Source organism: Mustela erminea, chromosome 9, assembly GCF_009829155.1.
Source record: "Mustela erminea isolate mMusErm1 chromosome 9, mMusErm1.Pri, whole genome shotgun sequence".
Classification (NCBI taxonomy): domain Eukaryota; kingdom Metazoa; phylum Chordata; class Mammalia; order Carnivora; family Mustelidae; genus Mustela; species Mustela erminea.
Genome location: NC_045622.1, coordinates 53,420,019 through 53,444,911, shown reverse-complemented (window position 1 = coordinate 53,444,911; position 24,893 = coordinate 53,420,019). Strand labels below are relative to the sequence as shown.

Genomic DNA, 24,893 nt, shown 5'->3' with positions numbered 1-24,893 from the left:
GAAGCCACAACCTAGGAAAGAGGGAAGAGCTAGCTAGGGTAGGGGGGACTAAGGGGAGTGTCTGAGGAAGGAGGGCAGGTCTAGAGCCCAGGAGACCCTAAGAGGGCCACCGCTTGTGACCAAACGAGAGGTGTCCACTGAATTTGACCAGAGTGTGTGGGAGACTGGTGGAGAGCACAGTCAGCGGGGCTGGTGTGCATGCCAGTCTGTGCACTAGGCGGCCACACAATAAAGCAGGAGAAATAGGCAACAGGCTTAAAGGGCTCAGCACTGCAGCTGAAAACTCGACATCTGTCCTACTGAAATCATCCTCCCTGGAGGCTGGGTGCCCCCTCCTGCAAGGAACAGGTGCAGTCTACTCCTCCCTCTGTCTCCCCTCTCCCCAGCACCCTCACGGGCTTCAGTAGGAGCTGTCCTCAGGACCCACACTGAGGAGGAGAAGGTGGTGATGCCAAGGGGTTAAGCCTGAAGGGCCAGGTAAATCTCTCATCAGCTCCATTGTTTATCTGAAGCTTTAAGGTTACCAGAGACTGTAGAAATGGAAATTACTTCTTGAGATAAGAATGAGAACAAAGAATTCCCCATGCATTGTTCCTGACACAAAGCAACCTGGGTCCCTGTTCAGGTCCTCTCCTTCCTTCCCCAGGTGCAGCACTCGTGCCAACCCCAAGGGACCTCCCTCCCAGCGCTAATGATGACAGCCCCAAATGAGCCCTGAGCCAGACGGTGCTAAGTGCTTCCCTCACAGCCTCTCTTTCAATTTCAAAAGAATCTACTGAAGAGAGTGGAGCATATCATTACCCCCAGTTTACAGGCAAGAAAACTGAGACCCAGGGAAGTGAAATCACCTGCCCAAGAATACCGGCCAGGAGGCAGCAGACACTGACTCCAAAGCCTCTGGGTATCCTAACCCCCACCCAGTCATTCTCTACCCAGGTTCTTTGAATTTCGGAGTCATGTTGACGGCTGCCCCCATCTTCTCTGGAAAGTCCTAGACCTACCCTTTTCCTCTCCACTTCCTGAAGTAGGAGTTCTGTTCATGTTAGGCAACAAAAGGACCACTCGCGATAGGGTAGAGTTTTTACTGGCTGCATGACCTTGGTTAAGTCATTTGGCCTCTTGGAAAATCTGTTTTCTCTTTAAAGTGGGGATAATAATCTAACCTGCCAGGGTGGTGGTGAGGAGAAACTTGAGTTGTACAAGGACCGAGTACAGACATCTAAGAGTCAACAGCCCATCGGGTTCTGGTCACTCTTTCCTCTGGTTTCCATGTCTGGACCTACCTCCTCCCTTTCCCATCAGAGGCCTGATCCTTTGTATGGATGGCTCCAGGGATGTTCTTTGCTGTGAGATCTGAACAAGGGCTCATGTTTGCTTTGGATGACCCAGAATATCTCCATGGACCCTGATATTAACAACCTCCAAAACCTTTCTGCCTGAGGGGTCCCTTGCCCAAGACACTGACAGACCTTCCAAAAAAACAACAACAACAAAAATGTGGGCTGGAGTGTTGGCTCAGAGCCACTGGCTAGACCCACCAGGCTAACTTCTGGGGTCCTCATTTGAAATGCACACCTTGACTCAAAGGCTGATGAGCCAGTAACACTTGATGAGTCTTCATTCAGTGTTCTCTGACTCCTTTAATTCAGTGAATCTGCCCATAGCGGGTTCTGTGTAAGCACCCCCACTCCAAAAAAGGAGTGATGCTTTCAGGTGAGAGGGGCTTTGATGCTCCTTACAATACAGGAGGCACTCACCTTGGAGAGCTGTGACACAAGGCTCAGATTGGAGAGAGGGACAGGCTGCCTCAGCCGTGCTCCTGGATGCGGGGGTGTGACCTCCATGCTTCACTTCTCCTGCTGCTGGACTTGACTCTGGTCAGGTGAAGGGTGTCCCTGATGATTCAGGGCCCTGGCGTGCTAGAGTTCTGGAGGTGGGTAGGGTGCAGAGTGCTAGGGCAATGGCAAAGGCCACCCATCCTGGGTCCCCCACATTCCATGATGACGACACCTCTACTGTCCCCTAGTACCCACTGGTGTCCCTGGTCACCAGCATCCATCCCCACTGGCATCTGCTGAAGGGCACACATTCCCATCTGCGCAAACCCATCTTAGATCTGGGCAAAAGAGGCCCCTACCTGGGCCTACACTCTATCTAGAGTATCGTGTGCAACACAAAGACTGAAAATGCAGGTCTAGAGATGCAGATATGTGGATTTAGTCTTGTGAGAAATTATTTTGGAAGCCCATTAACTGACTGAGCAAACAAGAAGACCGGAGATGGAAGTCAGAGACAGCTTGTCCCCATCGGTGCTGGGCTGAGAATCCATCCCTGTGTAACGCCAAGGGTCCCTGCATCAGACACACTGAGGTGTTAGGAGGTAAGAGGGCATGGGAGAGACGGACCCCTCACCCCTCACACCCAGGGGGACTCTCGGCTGCCCCCAGCAGGCCTGGACAGCCTTGGATCCACAGGGCTGGCACCATTAGCCTCACAGCGCGTCGGAGCACCCCTCCAACGGGTTTGGCACAGTAATTAATTAAATCAGGGCCCGGAGGAGGGGTGGGAATTGAGTGCAGGAAAGTGAGGCAGCAACTGCAAGGTCCGGAAGGAAAACAGAAGCCCAGAGGTACTCATCTGGAATCTCCCCAGTCAGAGCTCTGGGGATAGCACAGGGAAGGCCACAGCTGGGGGCTTCTCCCAGACTCCCCACACCACAGCACTATGGATCCTGGCGGCCTCTGGACAGCTGAGGAGGAGGATGCAGGGTGGAGGCAGGATCCCTTCAAAAGCACAGAGTTAAGCTGGAGTAGAAGCCAGGTCTTTTGGTAAGAAGACTATCCTCTCTACCCTGCAGGAGCCATGGAAGGTCCAGGCTCTTGACTTGCTACCACGTGGCTAGGGCTTTGTTTCTTCACCACAGTATAATGATGTTAATGAGACTAAGGCCCCGAGCCTTGTCCCTAGCCTGGGCTCTCCTCCCCTGACTATAGCTCCTATCCCCAAAAGACAGACACAGTCTTAACAATAATTGGTCAAATTCAGCAGATAGATTTTCTGATGGTTGGACTGCTTCCATCTCATCTGACTCCCCCACCACAACTCTCCAGACCCCCACAAGGAAGCAGCCAGCCCAGAGCATGTCTCAGTTTGATCTGTTAGTGGTTTGTGAGCAATTTGAGTTCAGGATTCAATCCCACCCCTCCCTGGGTCTGCAGCACCCAGAACAGAACTTCTCACAGAGGCCTCAAGGGTACCTGATGAATGAATAAATGAATGAATGAATGAACTAATGAACCATGTCTGTTTTGCCTGGAATAATATCTCATACCAATAGCAGGACACATGTGACATGACATAGTGCCAGGAGAGATGTGTCTGGTGGGTAAACAGACGGTGTGCTGTGTGTCTTCCCTTTGTTCCACCAGCTCTGTTCACCACCTTCCCCCGTCTACTCTGCCCCGGAGGCTGACCTGAAGGATTGCATCAACTGGCCACCATGCCCTTTGGTTTCTGGTTGGGTCAGCTGAAGGGAAGCCCAGCAGGAGACAGAAAGGAAGAGAGAAGTAGGGAAGAAGGTGAGGTACTTATTCCTCTGGCCCCCCTGTCTGTGTGGTGTCTCAGACTGACATATCTCTTGACAAAAGGAACTGCTCCTGTCAGGTCCTTTCTCCCCACGTTCCATTAATGTCTCCCTCTCCTCATTCCTTCAGGTTCTAGGTACTACCAACCTCGCTGTTCCTAACTCTAGGACACTGAAGAGTCCTGTGTGGCTTCCCATCACACCACACCTTCTCATCTTAATAAATAGTCCTTTTATTAAACCCACCTTGAACTTTCCTACTTTAAGTGTAAATCTGTTTTCTCCTGGGACTCAGTCTGTTACAAATGGGTAATTGGATGGATGGATGGATGGATGGATGGGCAGATGGAGGGATGGATAAGTGGATGGATGGAGGTAGGAAGGGGGGGATAGATGGGTGGATGGATAGACGAATGGGCAGATTAAGGGATGGATGGAGAAGTGGATGGATGGATGGATGGATGGGTGGACAGAAGGATGTGTGGCTAGAAGCAGCATAATGCAGAAGTTAGAGCCCAAGTCTCACAGCCTGGATTTGTATACTAGCTCTACTACTTATTAGATGTGTGAACTTGAACAAGTTATATAATGTCTCTAAGATTTTGTTTTCTCAGCTGTAATATGGGAATAAAAATAGTAACTTAGAGAGCTGTCGTGAGGATCAAATGTGATAATAAATGCAAGGAATTAAGCATCTTGCTTGGCACGCAGTAAGTGCTCAATAAATGATCACCCCTCTGTGACTATGGCTGGCCAAGCAGGTGGGAAGACGAAGGCCCACACTGCCTCCCCCAGCTTGAGCCACCTGAATGAGGTCAATCCAGGTTGTGTGTAAAACATCTGTGTGTTCTTTCCCAGGGGGGCTGCCAGACTTCCCTCCCTCCCCTGAGACTGGCTATGGAAAGCACTGGTGTTGTTCTCACTCTTCTCCCTGAGCAGGGTGGGCGGGTATCTGAGATGGGCACACAGACAGCTCTGTCTCCTACTAGGCACGCCCATGGTCTTGCTCTGCTTTCTCTAGATTGGGAGTGGGGGGCATGGCTGAAAACTCGGGACATCCGTGACTGTAGCAATTCAGCTCTAATCCCTGCAGCCCCCTAGCAAGCTTCCTACCTTTTGCCTTCCAGGAGGCCCCATGAAGTTCAAGAGCCACAGGACTTTCTGGCTATGAGCCCCCCAGTGAAGCTGAGAGGAGTCTCCAGAATCTTCCTCTTTAGAGGCCTGGGCAGGGAGGAATGGCCCTGTCACCAGGGGGCCAGCCCTCCACCCCCCGGGCCCCTCCCGTGGGGAAGAACGTAACCTGAGTTCAAGGCCTGGCCCCACGGCTGGCTCCCTGGGAGATGTTGGCAAGTCACCTGATCTCTCTTAACCTCAATTCCCTCAGGTTTGAAATCAGAAGAATGACCCCCCTCCTTGCGGAGAGTTGCCAATGCCAAGAAGAACGTTGAACGTAAGAGACCATCAGTTTTTCAAATGATGGTTTCACCTCACAATTACCATATTTATTAGTCTTAGCGTAATTGTGCTGATGTGCAAAGCACACTGCAGAGGACCTGGCACATAGTAGGTGCTCCCTGGAGCTTGGTCTCCGCAGCACCTTCCCCTCCCAGGCAGTCACTTCCTCTGTGGGAGGTCACAGTGGGACCTCCTTTGCTTCCTTGCTGAGTACCACAGCCCCGTGAAGATGAGACTGTGACTAAAGAAGGGGAAAAAGGAAGGACTGGCTTCTAAAATTATATTCTCAGGGAAATGTGAAAATTCAAAAGAAAAAAACTTACCAGGTCATGTTTTCAAAAACCTGACATGGCGCGACCGCATCAAGCCATGCCTGGGACTTCAGGTGTCAGGGGCAGGAGACCAGAGCACTGAGCAGAGAAACTCCCGCCTCCACTCCCGCCTCCTCCCTGAGCGGGATTTAGCAAGACAGTCAATGTGGTGTGTTCTGGATCATAGCTGAGCAAATTGCCAGAGTGTCCTTTGGGCCGCTGGCGGCCTCCTGGAGCCATAGCAGAATTGTAGATTCCAGATCTGGGAAGGCCCCTTGTCTCTGAGTCCAGCCTCCTGCCTTTAAATTGGGGGGGGGGGGGGTGCGTACTGTAAGACCCCAGGGGCAGAGGCCAGCCCCCTTCAAGGATGGAGATGCCACCCAAACTTTCATCCCTGGAGGGCTTTCCCTCATGGCAGTCAGGAAGCCTCCCTTTGATCCAGCCTCAGCCCTTCCTTCCTTTATGCATCAATCAAAAGCCCCTGATCACATCTCCATGTGTTGGCCCAGGGGACACAGGGACCAATGGAACAGCCTCTGTCCACTCCCCAGTCTGTGTCACTAGTCAAGCACACAACTTCGCTACGAGCTGGACACAGGTCAAGGCTAGACCCTGGGGCGAGGCAGGACCCAGGTGACACAGAGCATAAGGCAAGCTCTCCCTAAACAGCTGAGGAGTATTACATGCATGGATGAACAAATAGTGAACAGCCAGGCTCTATAGGAACATTTTTGGGAATGAGGATCACTGCTTCCCAGGTAGCCCATTTCCCTGAAGGGAACAGGTTGAAAGGGGTGGCCCAGGCAGAAGCTGGCAGAGCTGGCCATGGAGGCTCCTTCCACCCCCGGGGAGGCGCTATCCACTGGAGAGACCACAAACCTTCCCACACATGCCTGGGCTTCCAACCAGGAGCTGGGGGATCCCCAGGTCTGGAAAATCCCTCATGTCTGGCTGGGAGGCTTTCCCATTCTACCCCGCCTCCCCCACAGGCCTGGACGTTCTCAGCACCATTTCTTGGAAGGAGATACTGGCTCAGGATCAGAAGTTCTGGAATTCACTACCGGAAGTGGCCCTCTGAACAATGGGAAAAGATCCCTGACTGAAGAGCCAAGACCTTCAGGCTCTGATGCCCACTCCAGCAACTACAGGCATAGGATTCAGGAGCGGATTGCTCCGGGTTCAACTCCGGCTCTGCTGCTTCAGCGCGCTCCAGATTTCTGGCAAGTCATTCCTCTCGCTGAGCCCCGGTTTCCTCTTTTTAAGAAGGGATTATAGTATCTGCCTCAGCAGATTCCTCTGAGGATTATATGAGGAACCAGATATCCAGCCGGTATGCAAAGATTCTAACTTACTGCTTTGTAAGTCCCTGGGTGCTTAGAGTCCCCTGAGTTTCCCTCCCACCCAAAACACAGCACCCCACCACGATTCAGCAACGGAAGGGTTAACTTCCAGCTCCATAGAGGATCTCCAGGATCCTGGCAACACTTCTGATGGGTTGGTCCCCATATTAAACTAAGGGGTGTGAGAAAAACTTTATAAACTGCGAGGCGCTGGGTAACTCTGAGATCTACACCTTCATTTTAGATACGCTTCCCGATCATGCGTAGTCCGCCCTGCCTCCTGGACCCCCATCTGGATGCCCCGTGGGCGTGGCGTGCTCTTTACTCCCAGAATGAACCGCGTCCCACTAAACTCAGCACAGGAGTTGGCTTTACCTCAGCCCAGCTGCTCCGCATCGCTTCTGTACCCAGTCTGTGCCAGTCTGCGATTCTGTGTCCCCTCAGTCCCGAGGTCCATCCCTTCTTCCCGCCCCCACCCACCTCCAGCGGTCCTCGGTCCTCGGCTCAATCAGAACAACCTCCTCACTGGTCTCTGCCCTCGGACCTCTCCTGGCATTTCATTCTCACACAGTGACGTCCCTTGGTGATGACTGTCACAGGTCAGGCTCCTGGGGCAGGAGATTCTGTGATGAAAATGGGCTGACAGGAGGCTTATTGGGGATCCATCTCAAGCTCAACATCTGTGGGGGAATAACAGAAGCAGGACTGGGCAAAGGAACAAGTTGGGCTGTGAGACAGACCCCACCACAGGGAGGGGGGGGTCTTCCCCTCTTGGAAGCTGTGCAGTTGGAAAAATTTTTCACAGTGGGACCAAATTGAGGCATGGGGGCTGGGCAGTAGACCCCACTATGGACCAGACCCAGTAGAGGCGGGCCAGTCCCAGGAAGGGGAGTGACATTAGATGAGGAGGGTCTTTTCAGCCTAAGGCAACGGCAGAGAGGAGAGTCTTGGGCTGTGAGCTGTCAGCCTCCAGAAGGGTGGGTGCTCCGGTCTGAGGAGGGAGACCCGGGCATCCCAGGAGCGCACACGGTGCCCACGAACAGCGCTCTGGGTGGAGTAGATGCTCAGGAACATTTGTTGCATTATGAAAAGAATAAACCTCCATTGCCTTCAAGATGAATTTTGAATGTCTTAATCAGCACACGAAGCTCCTCAAATCTGCCCCAGACATCCCCTCCATTCGGCTTTCAACTCCCCCCCAACCCCCCACCCCCCACTTGCTCTCCACTCTCTTCCCATATTGTGCTTCTCGCAGTTTCCCAAGCCCCACATGCCATTTCACACCTCTGCTTTCACACACGTTATTTCATCTGCCTGCAATGCCTTTAAATGGAAGAAGAAATCCTCCTCTCTCCTTCCAGCTCCTCCCCACTCCTCCAGTGAGACTCTGGCCAAGCTCTACCTCCTCTCGGGAAACCTTCTACTCCTTCCTCTACATGTGCTGCTTCCACCATGTCCAAGGGCACTGAGAACTTCAGCCAGGCTCAGATCCACAGGCCCTGGGGTCTTGAGGGCCCTCAGCAGCCCAAGACATACCACGGAGCCAGAGTAGGGGAGTCTCAGGAAGCGCAGGCAGAGAGAAGAAACAGAAAGTGAAGAGACCAGGGGCACGCAGAGGGGAGGGCTTCACGGTACCTCATACTGTCCAGCATGACTGTCCTGGTCATCCTCCCCCAGCCGCCATCATCACCATCAGCATGATGTCAGCAAGGCCACACTGTCGAGTGCTTACTACATACCAGGCTCTGGGCCAAGTATTTTGCAGGCACCCTCCCTTTAACCCGATTTTATCCTCGCTATTAATAACCCCCAACAGTAGGTACTATTATTAAGTTCAGGAAGGTTAAGAGCTCTGCGAGAGGTCAAACAGCTGGTTAATGGTCTGTCTGGCTCCAGGACTATTCACTTCACCAGCAGGCAGCTGGGCCACACTGATCTCATCCCTTCCTGCCCCTCCCATCCCTGTCCCCGTCACCGTCTGCGGGAACTTCTTTCCTAAATGAGAAGACAGCCCGCTAAGGAGATGTAGGGTGGGCCCAGCTGCAGCCCCAAGAGACTGGGGTGGGATCCTGGGAGAGGGTGAGGGAGCACACTCAGAATCCCATCTGCCTTTCTCCATCAGACCAAGATGGTGTTTGCTTTCGCTACGGCTGCCAGGGCTGCTTGGAGAGCTGGTCCCCTTCTCTTGTCTGCGAAAAGGGAATCTGAAGCTCTAAGGGAAAGAGCCCCATTGAGGGTCACACTGTGAGTCAGGAGCCAGCCAGGGTTACAGCCTAGACTCTGGGGTCCCAGACCAGGGCCCTGCCCCCTGCCAGGCTACAGCAACAAAGACCACCTTTAAGGGGGAACTTAAGGAGGGGCTTCTGGGTGGCTCAGTGGGTTAAGCATCTGCCTTCGGCTCTGGTCATGATCCCTGGGTCCTGGGATCAAGTCCCACATCGGGCTCTCTGCTTGGCGGGGAGTCGGCTTCTCCCTCTCCCTCTGCCAGCAGGTCTATCTACTTGTGCTCTCTCTCTCTCTCTCTGTGTCAAATAAATAAATAAATAAAATCTTTAAAAAGGCGGGGGGGTGGGGGAGGAATTTGAGGGTATAGGGAAGAGCCCCTCCTTACTCACACAAAGGCCTACCTCCGCAGGCTTCTGAGATACCTGGAATCTGTCCAGGGTGATGACCCTCCTGACCCTTGACTCAGGCCCAAAGTCTCCACCCCAGCTGGAAGCCCTCTGCCAGGCTTCCTCAGCTCCAGAGATACACAAGAGCCCAGGGACTGACTCTGAGGAGGCTCTGGGGGTGAGGAAACCCCAGGCATGGTCGGGACAAAGACAGATGGACAAACAAAAGGCAAAACAACCTAGTGAGAGGTTTTAGCCAGACTGGTTTTAATCAGGCTCCAAGTGTACTGACCATGTGAACTCTGGGAGGATGCCTGATTGCTGTGGGCCTCAGTCTTCTCGTCTACAAAATGGGAATTCGAATTCCTATCAGCAAGGTTGTTGTGGGGATTCGATGAGACAGTTATTGAAGACATTTGATGAGGCAACAGTCCTGGTGCCCTGAAGGAGACGTAGGTGGCCATTGGATTATAACTGAATCTGGCGTCGGACAGAGCCAGTAGTTTGTCCACGTTTCTCCAGTCCTGGCTAAACAACACAGACAACACAGAAACTTCTTGGCCTGGTGTCTAGAACACCTATCCTGCCTTTTCACCTCTCCTCACTCATGCTTTACTCCAGCAGCTCTGGCATTTTCTGCGATATCATAAGCTTTTACTGAAAGTACGTATTTGCTTTCTGGTCTATCTCCCCAACTTGGCAGTGATCCCCTAGAGGACCATGACCATTCTGGCTCTTCTGTGTCCTCGGAATCTAGCACAAGAGCTTACCATGATGCCAATGCCAAGGGTTGATTGAAGTGGAGTTTTGTAGCCTCCAAGGAGATACTGACAACAGTGATTGGGGGATGGAGGAAAGCAGATACAATGTGAAGATGGCCTTTCTGCTAGAACTTTCCATATGCAGCAGGGAGTTGCAGATGTGGTGAGTTTCCTGGGAGCATTCAAGCAGAACCTGGGTGGGTATTGGGCAGTGGCATGATCACTAAGGACCAAGAAGACCTATAGAATCTATGAGCCTGGGAGAATGTCTGAATTGGAAGGCCACTCAGAGGCCCTCGAGCCCAACCTCCTCAAAATACAGGTGGAGAAACTGAGGTCCTCAAGGGGAGCCAATGCTACATCCAGGCTGAGAAGCTGGTCTCCTGGGTCTTCATAGAGAGGGTGGGAATGGTTACATCTGCTTTACAAAAGAGGAGAGTAAGGCCCAGAAAGGGGCAAAAATTTGCTGAGGTTACCAGGAGAGAGTGTGGTAGACCGCATCCATTTCTCTGGCTTCAGGGCTCTGCCATGGCTGTCTGGGCTGAAAGGGTTTTGACTGGAGGAGAAGGAGCCAGAAGGCAGATCCCTACCCTTAGCAAGACTGGAATAAGAAATAGCTCCTGGGACATGGGGCTGTGTCTTCTGGTTACAAAAGCCACCGCATATTCTTAGCCTAACTCCATTGGCCCAAACACCAAAACTCCAGGAGGGGAGGCCTGCAAGGCACTCATTACCCATCCACAGAGAGTCTGAGGAGGAAACGGGCTCAGAATGGAGACTGGCTGCTCCACCCACCACAGGAGTCTGGCCAGGTGGGCCTCAAGCCCAAGCCTGGTCTCTCTCAGAAGAGAAGCAGAGACAGAGGGGAGATTGTGCTGACCTGGGAAAGTCAGATGGGGGTGCGGGGGACAGGCTTGCCTCTCAACAGGTGGGAGAGGAAATAGCTGAGATTTGCACGTCCCTCAGCTGACCCCCACTGTCCCCTCAGGGACCTCCTCCCGACCCCAACACCCATCTTCCCAGTTGCTGCATTCATTGGCCCTACCCTGTTTCTACGGCATCAAACAACCCTAACTCGACATGATCTCTCATGACTCCGTGCTTTCTGCATGCTGTTCCCTGCCTGGCAAGCTATTCCCTCCCTTGCCCCTCTAAGCCTCACTCATCTTTTACTCCTTCAGCTGAGGCTTCCCTGGCCCTTCCACCCAGCCCCTCCAGCTCTCTGAAGCAGATCAGATGCCCCCTGCTCTAGCTCCTCCCAACCCCTGTGGCTTCTTCCCTCTGTCACAGTGCTGGTCACACCATGGTCACTGCCTGTTTCTGCCACCCCCAACAGACTGTTCTGGAACAGAAGCCTCTAGAAAACAGGATTGGGCTCTGATTTAGGCAACATCTTTAGATCCAGCAAAGATCTGACCACGAAGGATCAACTCATTCATTCACTCATTCCACAAATAATGACTAAAGTCTGACCATGTGCCAGGAAGTTTCCATGTGCTGGGGACAGAACAGGAATGAAACAGACAAAATTCCTGCTGCAGGATCGTCATTCGGGGTGTGGGGGTGGGGGAGAGGTGATGGGAGGTAAACAGCAGTGAAAATGTCATAGTCCAAGTAAGTTTGGATGGTGACAGGCTCTATGAAGAAGGTGAAACAGTGCTTCTTGAACCAGGAGCTGCAGAAAGGACGGCAGGTTCCAGCACAGTGGGCTGGAGGGAGGTGAATTCCAGACCTGCTCACCTGCAGGTCCCTGGAGGCTACCTTCCCTCTCACAGGCGCTGCTGGAAGCAGGCATGTAGGAAGGAAGCCTTGGGGGCCCCCTGGAAATGCCAGACGTCTCTCCCACCCACAGACACACTTCCTGGCTCTCCAGGAATTCGATTCAGCAACAGTTACTGAGCAGTTAGTTATGAAACAGTCACAATAGCTGCCATTTGTTGTGAGCCTGGAAACTTCCAGGGACAGAGATGGCCTCCCTTTCTCCTAGAGCCTCTCAACAGCCTGATGAGGTGGGGGGACCTGTCCAGGGTCACACCGCTAGTCCCTGACTTGGCTGGGATCTGGAACTCCGTCTGGTGACACCTGGGTCTGTGTACTTACCACCACACCCCATAGCCCCCCAAGCAAGTGGCCTCCCTGATGAAAAGTCTGGATTCCAAGGTCCTAGTCTCAGCCTGGGGTTGTTGAGTTAGGAGGAGCCTCTTAACTCTTTTGGGACTCAGTTTCTCTTCATATTCAAAGGAGCCCACTAGCCCAGCTCACCTGAAAGGGTTGCTGTGCACATCAGATGAGCTCCAGTATGCAAGCATTTAAGGAAATACCACTACAAGGCAGCAATCAAACCCTCCACCCCGAAGGCTCCCCCACCCCCAAACCACCCTCTCTAGCATTCCAACCCTACCATGGTGTTGGGACCTAAGCCAAGCTAGCCACTAACTCACAACAGGTTTGCTGCCGAGCTTTGGCAAAGGTGAAAGCCTCTGTGAACCCTTATGACCTCACAGCCTGGCAGACAGAAAGCCTGTGTCAAAGCCAAGGGCGAGGCTGAAAGTAGGATTGTAGGTGTGGGGAGAGATGAGTACAGGGTCAAGGGTCAGAGGTCGTGCAGGTTCATGCTGAGGCATGATGACTCAGCAACATCCAATTCCCCTACCCCAAGGAGAGCCAGCTGCTGTTCCCAGGCTAAGAGGGGATGCAACACCAGCATTTGCTAAGGACCTACTGGGTGCTGCTGGGTCTTTTTTAGGCATGACCTCATTTAATCTACTATTGAAGCACAGAAAGGTTAAGGGGCTAGGCTCGATGATTCATAATGAGAATATTAGTTTGCTAAGGGCTGCCATAGCCAAGCCCATTGTAAGCTTCAGCTAAGTTGTTCACTTAAAGTTTTATTTACTGGAGCTCCTCTCACGGGCCAAGAGCCCAAAAAATGAACTTTCAGTCCCACTGCTGCCTCTTTCTCACTGTGCAAACTTGGACAACGGCTTCCCATCTCGGAGCCTCCATTGGTGAAATGGGGGCACGAGCTCTGCCTCCCAGGGTCATGGGGCTGGGAGCATCCAGGTGGCCACAGCATGACCACTGAAAGATCCTCTACATGTGTTTAATTCCTATGACTGCCACCAGAAAATTAAAATGAAAGCACGTGGCCAGACAAGTGTCCTCTCTCTCTTTGTGGCATGGGGCCTGCCCTGCAGCTTGAAATGGTAGGACTTGGAGCTGGCTGGGGTGAGAGGGAGGCCACTGCCTCAGCCACGGCAGGTCACTGACACTTGACTCACAGAAGTCTCTGTGGACTGAAGCATCCCTCCTCTGTGTAATCATTTTCAGGTTATCTCTTCTGATGACACCAAGCTGGGAGCTGATGAACTTTTTTCACCTGACTGGCAGGGCACCTGAGTTCCATCCTACATTGGCCTTGGGCCCTCACACTTACAGAAACCCTTATGGAAATGCACCCTAGGTCCTGCCCTGCTCTTTCACTCTCTACTCCCTCTCTCCTTCCCCTCCGTCCTCTCCTTCAGCTCTTATTCTCTACTCTCTACCTCCCCAAACTCAGACTGTCCTATTTCCTCCCCTCAGGCCCTGGTTGTAAGGACAGACCTTGACCTCCCAGCTCCTAGACCTTTAATTAGAGATACTCTGGATTTCACTCTTTGGGGTTGGGATGGTTACGGTGAATCACAGAAAGAGCCAGAGCGAAGGTTTAGAGGATGGAAAGCATCAAAGTGTCTAGGGGTCTGTGGCCTAGTACAGGGGTCATCAACTGTGTGTGGGACTGGCAGATGGGTGGCAGGATCTGAGCTGGATGGGCAGGAGGACCTCACCCCATGGTCCCTCCAGAACACTGAGAGGTTCAGAGTAGCAGAAGCAACGGGGCAAAGCCCTGATGGTCTTGTGCTCCCTGGGACAAGAGGCCCCTCTGAGGGTCTCGGGCAGTCAAGCCTGGAGCATGGCACAAGGCACCGCTCAGCGGGTGAGCAAAAACTGAAGCAGTTCTGAGAAGCTCTGGGTAGGTGTGAGCACAGAGGGGCATGGTCGGGCGCTCCAGGGATCCTCAGCTCCTAAAAGCTGGGACCTCTCTCTTTTGGTTGCTAGTCCCACCATAGTTTTTGGTCTGCCCGTTTTCCCAGCAGCCTCCCTGCTCTGTCCACTTCCCAGGGCATGAAGCAGTGAGTGCCTAATGATAGCTATATTGTGCGGCAGAAACGGAGTGGGCCTCAGAATCAGAGACCCGGGTTCGAGCCCAGGCTCTCCCACTTGTGAGCTGAGTGACTGGGGGCAAGTTGTTCTGCCTGTCTAAGACTCAGTTTCTTCATCTAAACAACAAAGATCGTATGAAGTAACGGATGGGAGCACTCAGCCCAGACCCAGACCTGAATACCTCTTTCCTTCTCTTCATCTCACAGAGGGATGTGAGAACCGCATTGCGCACCTGACCTTGCCATGGGCATGTTGGGAAGAATTACCTAGAACTTTCTTCTTGCCTGCTAGACCCAAAATATAATCTGGCACCATCTGAAGACCTTGACTATCACCGTCTTCAGAAATCCCAAGTATCATTCCTGTTGTTCAAGACCAAAAAAGACCTTCAGATAGATCTAGATCAAATAGATGTAGACTATCTGAGGCTGGGGATTTAAGAAGCCTGAAGAATCAAAGCCCAAGGGTGTGGATGGATTTGAGCTGTGGCTCTGCCCCGACATGCTCTGTGACCCTGAACAAGCCCCTACCTTCTCTGAGCCTCAGTTTCCCCATCTGTAAAATCCAGGTTTCTGAGACAGTTCAGCCTATCTTAAAAGTAGGGAATTCTTCCTGAAGGGTGCTTGTCCTCTCTCCCAGGCCCTAATCCTGAGCACGGACGTATGTCAGGCCAGGGCATGGGAGCTCTGTCCTCTGGGCCCTGAGGAAAATATAGGCCCCCACAGCATGGTCAGTTTAGGTAAAATAACCCGACCAAGGTCTCCCAGTCAGAACCCCAGGACAGCTGTCTAGTTACAAAAAGACACAGATCAGACAACACAACGTCAATCACCATCACCATCACCAACACCTCCATCGGAGGGAGCAAGTTGTATGCGTTCACGGTCAGACTCCATAGTCTCATTGCTCACACACTCAGACAGGGTGGGAAAGGCCTCTTATCAACACTTTATAAAAAAATCAAATGGAAAGTCAGAGAAAGGGCTTCGTCAGCTTGCTTGAGATTACAGCTGGCAAGCGGTGGGACTGAAATAGTCTTTGGTCCCATGCATCTACATTCTGTGAATCCATTCAGTATATTTCCATGATTCTGATGGCCTGTGACTCTGATTGTCACAGTCAATGTTCCAAACATCTGGTTACTGTCCCTTCTTACCACCGTGGTGGTTCTGTTTTGTTTCCAACATTAAGTCTAAAAGCCCATTCTTCTTCTTCTTCTTCTTTTTTTTTTTTTAAAGATGTTAGTTATTTATTTGTCAGAGAGAGAGAGCACACACACAAGAAAGGGGAGCAGCACACAGAGGGAGAAGCAGGCTCCCCACTGAGCAAGGAGCCCAATGCAGGACTCAATCCCAGGACCCTTGGATCATGACCCCGAACCAAAGGCAGACACCTAACTGACTATACAAGCGCCCCTGAAAGCCCACTTTTTTACTGATACTCACTGAGTGCCTACAATGTGCTAGGTCCTGAGCTCAGGGCTTGGGACACTGCAGCGAGAACAATGGCACAACGGCGTCCCCAGATTCTCAGAGCTTACAGTCAGGAGGCAGAGAGAACAAGTGTGAGTCAATGACGACAAAATGTGGTAAAGACCACGACAGAAGAAGCAGAAGGCACTGCAGAAGCATGAGGCAGGACACAGGATACACACGTGGTGGGCTAGAGGCGACATCCTGAACAGTGGTCCGCTAAGCAGTGACTGGAGGAAGCAATGGGCTTCGGTGGACATTCCAGTTAGAGAGAACAGGAGGGACAGAGGCTGGGATCAGGGAGGGCACCTTGTCCAGGGAACTGAAGATAGCTGTGTATGTCCCAGAACTCAGAGATACAGGTGAAAGGTGAGGCAGAAGAGGTAGGCTGGGGTGAGATTATGCACTGTTTTTATGTCATGGTCAATAATTACAACTTCATCATAAAAGCAACAGTTGTGGGAAGATTTTAAAACCAAGTAGAGGCAAGGTCATTACTGCAATTTAAAAGAAAACCTCCTGTATTATGCTAAACGAAGTAAGTCAGTCAGAGAAAGGCAATTATCATAGGATCTCACTTGTGTGAAATTTAAGGAACAAAACAGAGGATCATAGGGGAAGAGAGGAAAAAATAAAGATGAAATTGGAGAGGAAGACAAACCATAAGAGACTCTTTTTTTTTTTTAAGATTTTAAGATTTTTTTTTTACGATTTTAAGATTTTATTTATTTATTTGACAGAGGGAGAGACAGTGAGAGCAGGAACACAAGCAGGAGGAGTGGGAGAGGGAGAAGCAGGCTCCCTGCTGAGCAGGGAGCCCAAGGTGGGGCTGCATCCCAGGACCCATGACCTGAGCCAAAGGCAGATGCTAAAAACTAAGCCACCTAGGCATCCCCATAAGAGACTCTTAACCAGAGGAAACAAACTGAGAGTTGCTGGAGGGGAGGGTAGCCGGGGGGATGGTGAGGGACATTAAAGAGGCCATGTGACGTAATGAGCACTGGGTATTATATAACACTGGTGAATTACTGACCTCCACCTCTGAAACTAATAATCTACCGTATGTTAATTAATTGAATAAAAAATTTTTTTTAATTTAAAATATATAAATAAATGAAAGAAACCCTCTCACAGTTCCAAAGAACTTGGTCTGACAGAGATGATGTACGTGCAAGCAGAAGGCCTCAAGGAGGTGATTTCCACAATCTAGGCAAGAAATGCTGTCACCTGGCCTCGGCTCAGGTGAGAAGAACAGAGAGAAGGGGACAGATTTGAGAAGCTCAGGGATGCACCAGCCATGGGGATGAGGAAGAGTGCGGAGTCTGGGATGGATCCCAAGATCCAGGTTTATACATCTGGGTGGGTGGTGACACCTTTCCCTAAGATGGGGACTTGGGAGGGGCAGGTTTGGGTGGGAGCCAAAGCTTTGACTCCAGGAAATGGAGTATAAAGCATTTAGGACTCCCTCATTGAGACGACGAGCATGCAGGTGGCTGGGAGGCTGGCATGAGCGACGCCACCAGACGACACATTCTTCACCATCCGGCAACAACGGGAGGCACGGGGCAGGGCAGGGGTGAGCCACCCCCAGGAATCCTGCAGAGCGAGAGGCAGAGAAGATGCAGAACAGAGCCTGGGGAACCACAGGGCTGGGGACCAAGGTGTGGGGGGGCGGGGCATGGTATGGGACAACATAGAGGGGAAAGCCAAAGAGAAAGACTGAGTCCACTATGACTAGATGTCACTCGGTGAGGGTTGATGAGCCACTGTTGGCAGCTTAGCAGCGGCAAAGGCTGGGTTATGGTTTTCTAGAGGGGATGAATGGGAGCGAGAATGTGGAAACAATGAGTCTAAGACCATCATTCAAGAAATTTAACGGATGCAAGGCAGGATCATCGGTAAATGCTCAGCAAATATTCCCAAGTGAATGTATCAGTAGGGAAAAGAGGGCAGGGGTGCAGAGCAGCGAGGCTGGGGGGATGTTCTTTTGTTCTCTTGGCTTCTTTGGCTTAAACACCAGAGATACTAAAACAGAGGTTCTCAGACTTCCCATTTTAACTTGTTAGTAGGATGTGAAATCAATTTACAGGGTTGTAACCACCATTGTTACAGCTAATGGAATAGAACAAAACAGAAAAGAAAATATCAGAGTGTATTAAATGTGGTAAGGGTAAGTATTGTTCTGCCAAACGTTTGCTTCTGCTTTGTATATACATATACGTACCCATGTCCCTGCTGGTGTGATACTATGCATTTCTTATGATAGGCTTTCATTTAAAAAACAAAACAAAACAAAAACCCTTTGACAGAAAACTTGTTTGCTTATGGATAGGAAAGATTCTGATGTTGTCTGAGAGTCAACTTGTGGGGGTAGCATTCTGCAGTTCTGTTTGTCCTGGGACAGAAGGTAATAAGCTGTGCACACAACCCTTTGCACGCAATAATGTAATCATGTAACCCAAGCCTGATAACAAAGTTCTCCAGAGTTCACTGGCCCTCAGGGACAGGACCCAGTCCTGAATAAGACATCTTCCCTATAGAGGGCGCTGTAGCCAGGGGCCCAGGAGACACTGGTGGGACAGACTGTCAGCTGGTAATGGCCCTGCAAATATGTTGTTATTAAGAAGCTGCTCTAGCCGAGGATGGATGATGACAAAACCAAGGCTGGAATCCCATGTCCTGACCTCCAGGCAGGGGCCCTCTGCCTGCTCAGTGTGATGGTGGGATGCAACATGTTTCTTGTCAGGAAGACAGAGAGGAAAGGGGGGAGGGTCCGGGTCACTGATAAGGACTAATAAGCTAGAAGGAGAGAGAGAAGGACAGAGGAGGGTAGAAGAGGAGGCAGAAATGAGTGTGGGGGGCAGGGCAGGACAAGAGAGAATTGTCAGGTCTTAGGGAGGAGACGGATAGGCTAACGGGAAGGGGACAAAGTCCCCTGAGCCTTCCCTCCTCCCTGAGCACCCTTCATGGGGTCTCTCTCAGGTTAGCACCTGACAAAGGAGTAGAGCATCTGAGGTTCCCATGCATGAGGCACCAAGGGCTGACATCAGGGCCGGAACATAGGGTCCCATGTTCTGTGATTCGCTCGCTTTCTCCCAGACTTCGGACCAGACCCCTTCATGCCTGGTTCCCAGCCACACTGAAGCACTGTTGCTTCACACTCTCCCCTCTGGCCATGCTCTTCTGGAATGCCCTTAACGTCCTCCCTTACCCCATATTCCCAACCTTTTTTTGCCCAGCAGGGCTCTCTCAACCATCTCCTCCCTGATGACATCTTTCTTCATAGCTCCAGCTAGAATCTGGCCCCCTCTGCTGTAAATGTTCTGCACAGATTTCTATCAGACAATCCAAAACTCTTTGGGACCCACGATATGTCTATGTCTATGTCAGTGTCCCCCACCCAAGCTGTGGATTCCCAGAGCCCAGTACCAGACCTGACATGTCAGTTCGATAGGTAAACACTTGTTGAATGGATGGATGGATGGATGGACAGACGGACAGTGGATGGACAGGTGGACAGAGAGTAAAGACAGTAGGATAGAGCAATGGATAGATGGCAAGGGCAATGGAAAATTACGTAGTTATAGCGTCAATGTAAAGAAATTAAAAGAATTCTGACTGGGAGTCTAGAAGCTTTCCTGTTCATTCCCTCTGTGATCTTAGACAAGTCATCCCCCTTCCTTGGACCTCAGTCTCCTACCTGTAAAATGAGGGAGGCAATAGGGTAGAATGCATGATATCTGATCACCAAGGGCCCTTCAGCTTCCATCCTGACTCAGTGGTGACAGGTGTATCACTTTCTGTCTGAACATACAGGTCAGCTTAGCTCCTGCAAGCAGGGACAGGAGTATAGGTTCTAGGGTCACAGGAAGCTTGGAAGCCATGGTAGGGAAAGGCAGCACTTGAGATGTGGGCTGGGCCTCCTGGCAGAAGAACAACTCTGACAGCTGCTCAGGAGACAATTTGTTCCTGACCCCCTACCACCAACAGCGGACTGGGACCCTAGAGGCTGAGGCCCTGGCAGATTGGATGAACAGTCTTGGGCTGCTGTGCAAACCAGGGTCTCCTGCTGAGACGGCCCACCGGAGGAAGGGAGCCTCCATCTCTGCTGGGTCCATTCCCCACTCCCAAGGGCAAAGCCACCTTCCTTTTTTCTTTCTTTTCTCTGCAGGAGGAAAACAAATCTTTGTGCCTGCCAAACTTCCCACACTCCGCACTGTGTTCTCCCCGGCCATACAATCGGGTTCCTGCTTCAGTCTCCCTGTCTAGTTTTACAAATGTTTGCTATAGAATGAATGAATTAATCATAATACTAGACACCAACATTCATCAGGGGCTCGCTATATTCCAGACACTGTTCTCCACAGTCTACATGGATTAATTCATTTAATTCTTACAATAACCTTTGAGGGAGAGACTATTTTCCTCACTTTACGGATAAGAAATGGAAGGCAGCGGGGCACCTGGGTGGCTCAGTGGGTTAAAGCCTCTGCCTTTGGCTCAAGTCATGATTCCAGGGTCCTGGGATCAAGCCCCGCATCGGGCTCTCTGCTCAGTGGGGAGCCTGCTTCCTCCTCTCTCTCTCTCTGCCTGCCTCTCTGCCTACTTGTGATATGTCTGTCAAATAAATAAATAAAAATCTTAAATAAAAAAGAAAGAAAGAAAGAAATGGAAGGCGGGGGCTCTCCGGTGACTCAGTCGATGAAGCCTTCAACTCTCCATCTTGGGCTTGTAGATCGGAGCCTCACATTGGGTGTAGAGATTACCTAAAAATAAAATCTTCTTTGAAGAAAAGAAGAAACGTAAGGCAGAGAGAGAAGTTTTAGAACTTCCCTACTCTGAAACTGGGGTTCGTACCTCCATGGTTCGCCCCAAAATTTTCCACCTTGCCATAATGAATGAACGAATGCATGAATGAACATCCTTGTTCAAGACAGAGGTCTCCTCGCTATCCAAATGACGCACCGAGGAGGGCCTCTTCCAAGGGACAAGCCGAGGATTGGGAAAGTCAGGTGAGGCTTCCTGGAGAAGGTGAGACTCAGCTGGATTCTGAATCTGTGGGAGATAGGATGGAGTGAAGGGCACTTCTGTAGGGGGCAGAGCAGGAACGGAGACAGGGAGGCAGTGAGGAATGGCCAGAACCTGCAGGGAACTCTGACACTAGGGATGCTGGGGCGTGCAGTGGCAGCAGGGGTTGGGGCTGGAGAGGGGGCAGCACCGAAGCCTGGACCAAGGGCTTCCAGGCTCAAAGGAAGAGAAACTGGGGGAAATGAAAATGTCTTTGTGGAGGAGGCAGCTCAGCTTGGAAGACACAAGGACTGCAGCTGGCAGACTGAACTGAGAAAGTCATTCCAGGCAGGGGAAAAAGCACGGAGGTGGGAGAGTGGGAGAGAAATATTTAGGGAAGCATTTGATTTGGCAGGAGAAGAGTGTTCATCCCACAGAGACGGCTGAGACACCGGCAAAGGCCAGGCACAGAATTCTGCCCTGCCGAGGACAGGCTGGAGCTCTGTAAGAGACGGTTGTAAGTCCTAGCTGTGTGCCGCTGGATGGGTCCCTTCATCTGTAAAATGGAGATAAGAGATGACCTAAGAAGTGTGCTCAGAGGCCCAAAAAGAAACCACGTGTGGAAGGACTTCGCAAACCCTGAGGAGTTCGGCCGTGTCCCCTAGTCCCCGTACTGACATCAGAATCACCATGCGAGCTTTTACAAACACAGCAGAGCACAAGCCAGCTCAGCCCTGTGGACTCAGAAAGGGGCTTGGACAGGCAGTCTTTGCCTTCCAGCTCCTCTTTTCTATTACTGCCTCACGGGGTCCCAAGGCTCCGTTAACTTTAGATCTACCTGCTTCTGACAGCTGGAAAGAAGAAAATGCCTCAAGAAAAATAGTTAGAGATTCGGGAGGTTCATGGAAATACACTGGATTTGGCGATTTTCTGGTCAGGGCTTGAAAGCTGTGATAAGGGAGAGAAAAAGACCTTTTAGCTTTCCCAAAACATAGGAAATGAGCAGGCAACCAAGGGGACAACTGGTGCCTTTGACCTCCAGTCTGTGACCTCCAGTCTGGAAAGTCCTGAGAAAAAAGAACTCAGTTGTAGTAGGACTGGTCGAGGAAATCACCAGGTCGCCTGGGTGCCTCAGTTAAGCAACTGCCTTCGGCTGGGATCATGATCCTGGAGTCTCGGGATGGAGTACTGCATCAGGCTCCCAGCTCCATGGGGAGTCTGCTTCTCCCTCTGACCTCCCCTCTCATGCTCTCTCTCACTGTCTCTCTCTCAAATAAAGAAATGAAATCTTAAAAAAAAAAAAAAAGGCACACAGCATCCTTCAGCATATGGTACAACATTTTTGCATCTCTGTTAATTCATTTGATCCTTGCCACATCTCTGTGAGGTAGGGCTTCTTATTTATTCGCATTTTACAAGTAAGGAAACTGAGCCTCAGGGGAAGGAAGGGACTAGCCCAAAGTCCATCGGCAGATGAGGATAGAGCAATGGTTTGCATCTGCAACACTTTGGTCCCGAGGTCTCTCTTATGATACCACATTTTGCTTTTGGGTGGATTGTACAAGGAGCACTGGTGCCCTAACTATTGTTCTAGCTCTGCAGAAAACAGGTTGTGTGACATTGGACAGATCTCTTGCCTTCTCTCAGCCTCACCACTATCAATCAGGGATTCAATGATGTAATGACATTTGAAGTATCCAGCACAGTCCCTGGCATGTGATAATGGTCAAGATGACCACAGGAGGGTGAAGAGAATGGGAAAGTCATAGTGCCTATGTACAAAGAGAGTGGTAACATAATAGAATGAAGGACCAACTTCAACAGGCGGACGGCTTCCTGCCAGAGGGGAATCTGGACAGAGACTTGAAGAATGTAGAGATGTTCCCCTCCAATCTCCCTTCCCCAGTTCCAGGTGACTACAGGGTTATAGCTTTGAATGTGTAAAGAGGGGGTGGCCAGAAATGAGACTGAAGAGGTAGAGGTAAGGGGGGGGGGGTGTACATATCCATGGGCCTTGAATGCCAAGCCAAGGAGTTTGGCTTTTGCCTCTGAAAGGCTTTAAGTAGACATGTGTCATGATCAGTTTTGCAGATTTGCAGTTTAGGAAGGTTATTCTTGCTGTAGTGTAGATAGCAGACAAGGGAGGTGAGTAGGGCTGAAGGACACTGGGCTATCCAAAGCCCAAGTTAGAGAAGATCAGAGAAATGATGTAGGCAGTAGGACTCGGGAACCGCAAATTGTGTGCAGCCCCCAACCAGGGTGTAAAGGGCTGGTCCTCATGTTTATGTTATATATGTGTTATGTTAGTTGAGAAGCCCTTTGGAGGAGCCTGGATCCTCCAGCCCAGCTGGCTAGACACCGCCCCCCCCATACAAAGGGCAGTGGAAGTTAGCAGCCCCCCCATTCCCCCCCACCCTCTGAGTTCCCTGGGAGTTGATTGAGTATTTATCTCCATTTCTCCACTACCCAGCAGGATCCTCACTCTGCAACTCCATCCACATCAAGGGAGGGGAGGAAGAAAGTCTCCAGGCCAGGCCCCAGGGGGATTGCTCTGAAAGAAATCCCCCTCCCCCATAGGGAAGGGGGCCAGAGAGTCAGATGGCCATTCCCCTTCCCCGTGGTCCCCTCCCCTCCCAAGCCTGCTGGGCTTTCCAGCCTCTACATCATCCTTTCTGGGAGAGATCTAAGGATAATAATGGCAATGAACACTGCAGGGTGGCGCTTCTTGTGAGAAGTTTTATCTCTTTGCTAAGTTACTGTGTTTACTTCTCATGACAGTCTCTTTGGAGGTGGCAGAACCTCAGAGAGGATAGGTGACTTGCCTAAGATTACCCAAAGCTGGGAAGTGGCAGGCCTGGAACCCAAACTCCGGCCAAGCTCAGGGCCCGCACCAAATGCTTTTTTTGGGGTCTCCTCCCCCAGGCAGGGTGAAAGGCCTGGGAAGGGCCCGACTTCCTCCTGAGGGCACCAGGCTGCACAGAGAATGTTTAGGGGGTGCAGAGTTGAAACTCAGCGGCTCATTTATTATGATCTCGGCTGTGAGTGGATGCAAGAAGTCTGTGGTACTCTTTCAAAGACTGATGAGAAGTCTGGCTGCTTGGCCCTCTGGCCTCCCAGTTCTGGCAGCTGGGTTTCTAATTGGGGGAGGACAATGGGCAGAGGCAGAGGAGAGAGGAGAGCTCTTCCGGTTCCCACACTGATAAGACCAGGCTTCTAGCCTTCTCCCCTCACCTCCCTAACCTTCAGGGTCTCGGGGTCTCAGCTCAGGTAAGCCCCATCCACAGGACCTACACAGTCACTGAGCCCAGGGGAGGATTTGCCAGAACACTTGTGCTCCTTGTAGCAGATCCAATTTTACTCCCCTGAGCCGGAGGTAGAGGCCTCCACTCCTTCTCCCCATCTCTCCCCCCTTTCCCAGGCAGAGGGGCAGACATAGACACTACAAGCCCAAGCAACTTTTGTCATTAAAAAAGAAGAAAAGTAAAACAGAAGTAAGAAGCAAAAAGACTGGGAGTGCAAGACTGGGCCACTGAAGGGGGAACATTGTCCAATCTCTGCCCCCAGGGGCCCTCTCCACAGCAGGGGGGTTCCTGGGAGGTCCAGGGCTCAAGACCAAAGCCTCCCTCCACCCCTGGGCCACCTCTGGGTGCCTGACAACTCCCCCCCCGCCCCCCCGCCCGTGACCCCTGTCCAGGTGTGTAGACTGGAAAATCCAAACTCACCCCTCTCCCCAGCCCCACACTGGGAATGCATCCACCAGGCTATTTCTCTCCCAATCCCCATTTTTAAAAGTTTTTATTTATTTATTTATTTATTTATTTATTGGCTGTCTTCCTGACCTTATAAACAGAGAGAAGTGAAGAAAGGATGAGCTGCAGAGGGAGGAATAAATGGTGCCTAGTCACACAAGCAGTTTCCCTTCTTAGAAATCCAACCACAAGTCCACGGTGAGAAAATAAGTCTGCTGCTTTCCCTCTCCTCTCCTGCTAGTTTTTCTGCCTAAGCCTGTCTCTCTCTCTCTCCCCTCTGCGGGTTCGTCTTTCAGCCAGTCTTTCTCGGTTTCAGATTCCTTGTCTACTTCTCACTAATGTCTCTGGACCTCTTTCACTCATTTAAAGAAAACGAGGGTATGAGCTGGAGAAGAGGGAA

At 51.3% G+C, this 24,893-nt stretch overlaps 1 long non-coding RNA gene across 1 annotated transcript; it reads left to right on the top strand.

The window, feature by feature from the left end:
- The first annotated feature begins 422 nt into the window (after positions 1–422).
- On the top strand, positions 423–3,822 carry LOC116598126. Its single transcript, XR_004288961.1, has 3 exons — positions 423–477; positions 3,429–3,578; positions 3,714–3,822. It is a non-coding gene; the product is annotated as an uncharacterized LOC116598126 (long non-coding RNA).
- The last annotated feature ends 21,071 nt before the right edge of the window (positions 3,823–24,893 follow it).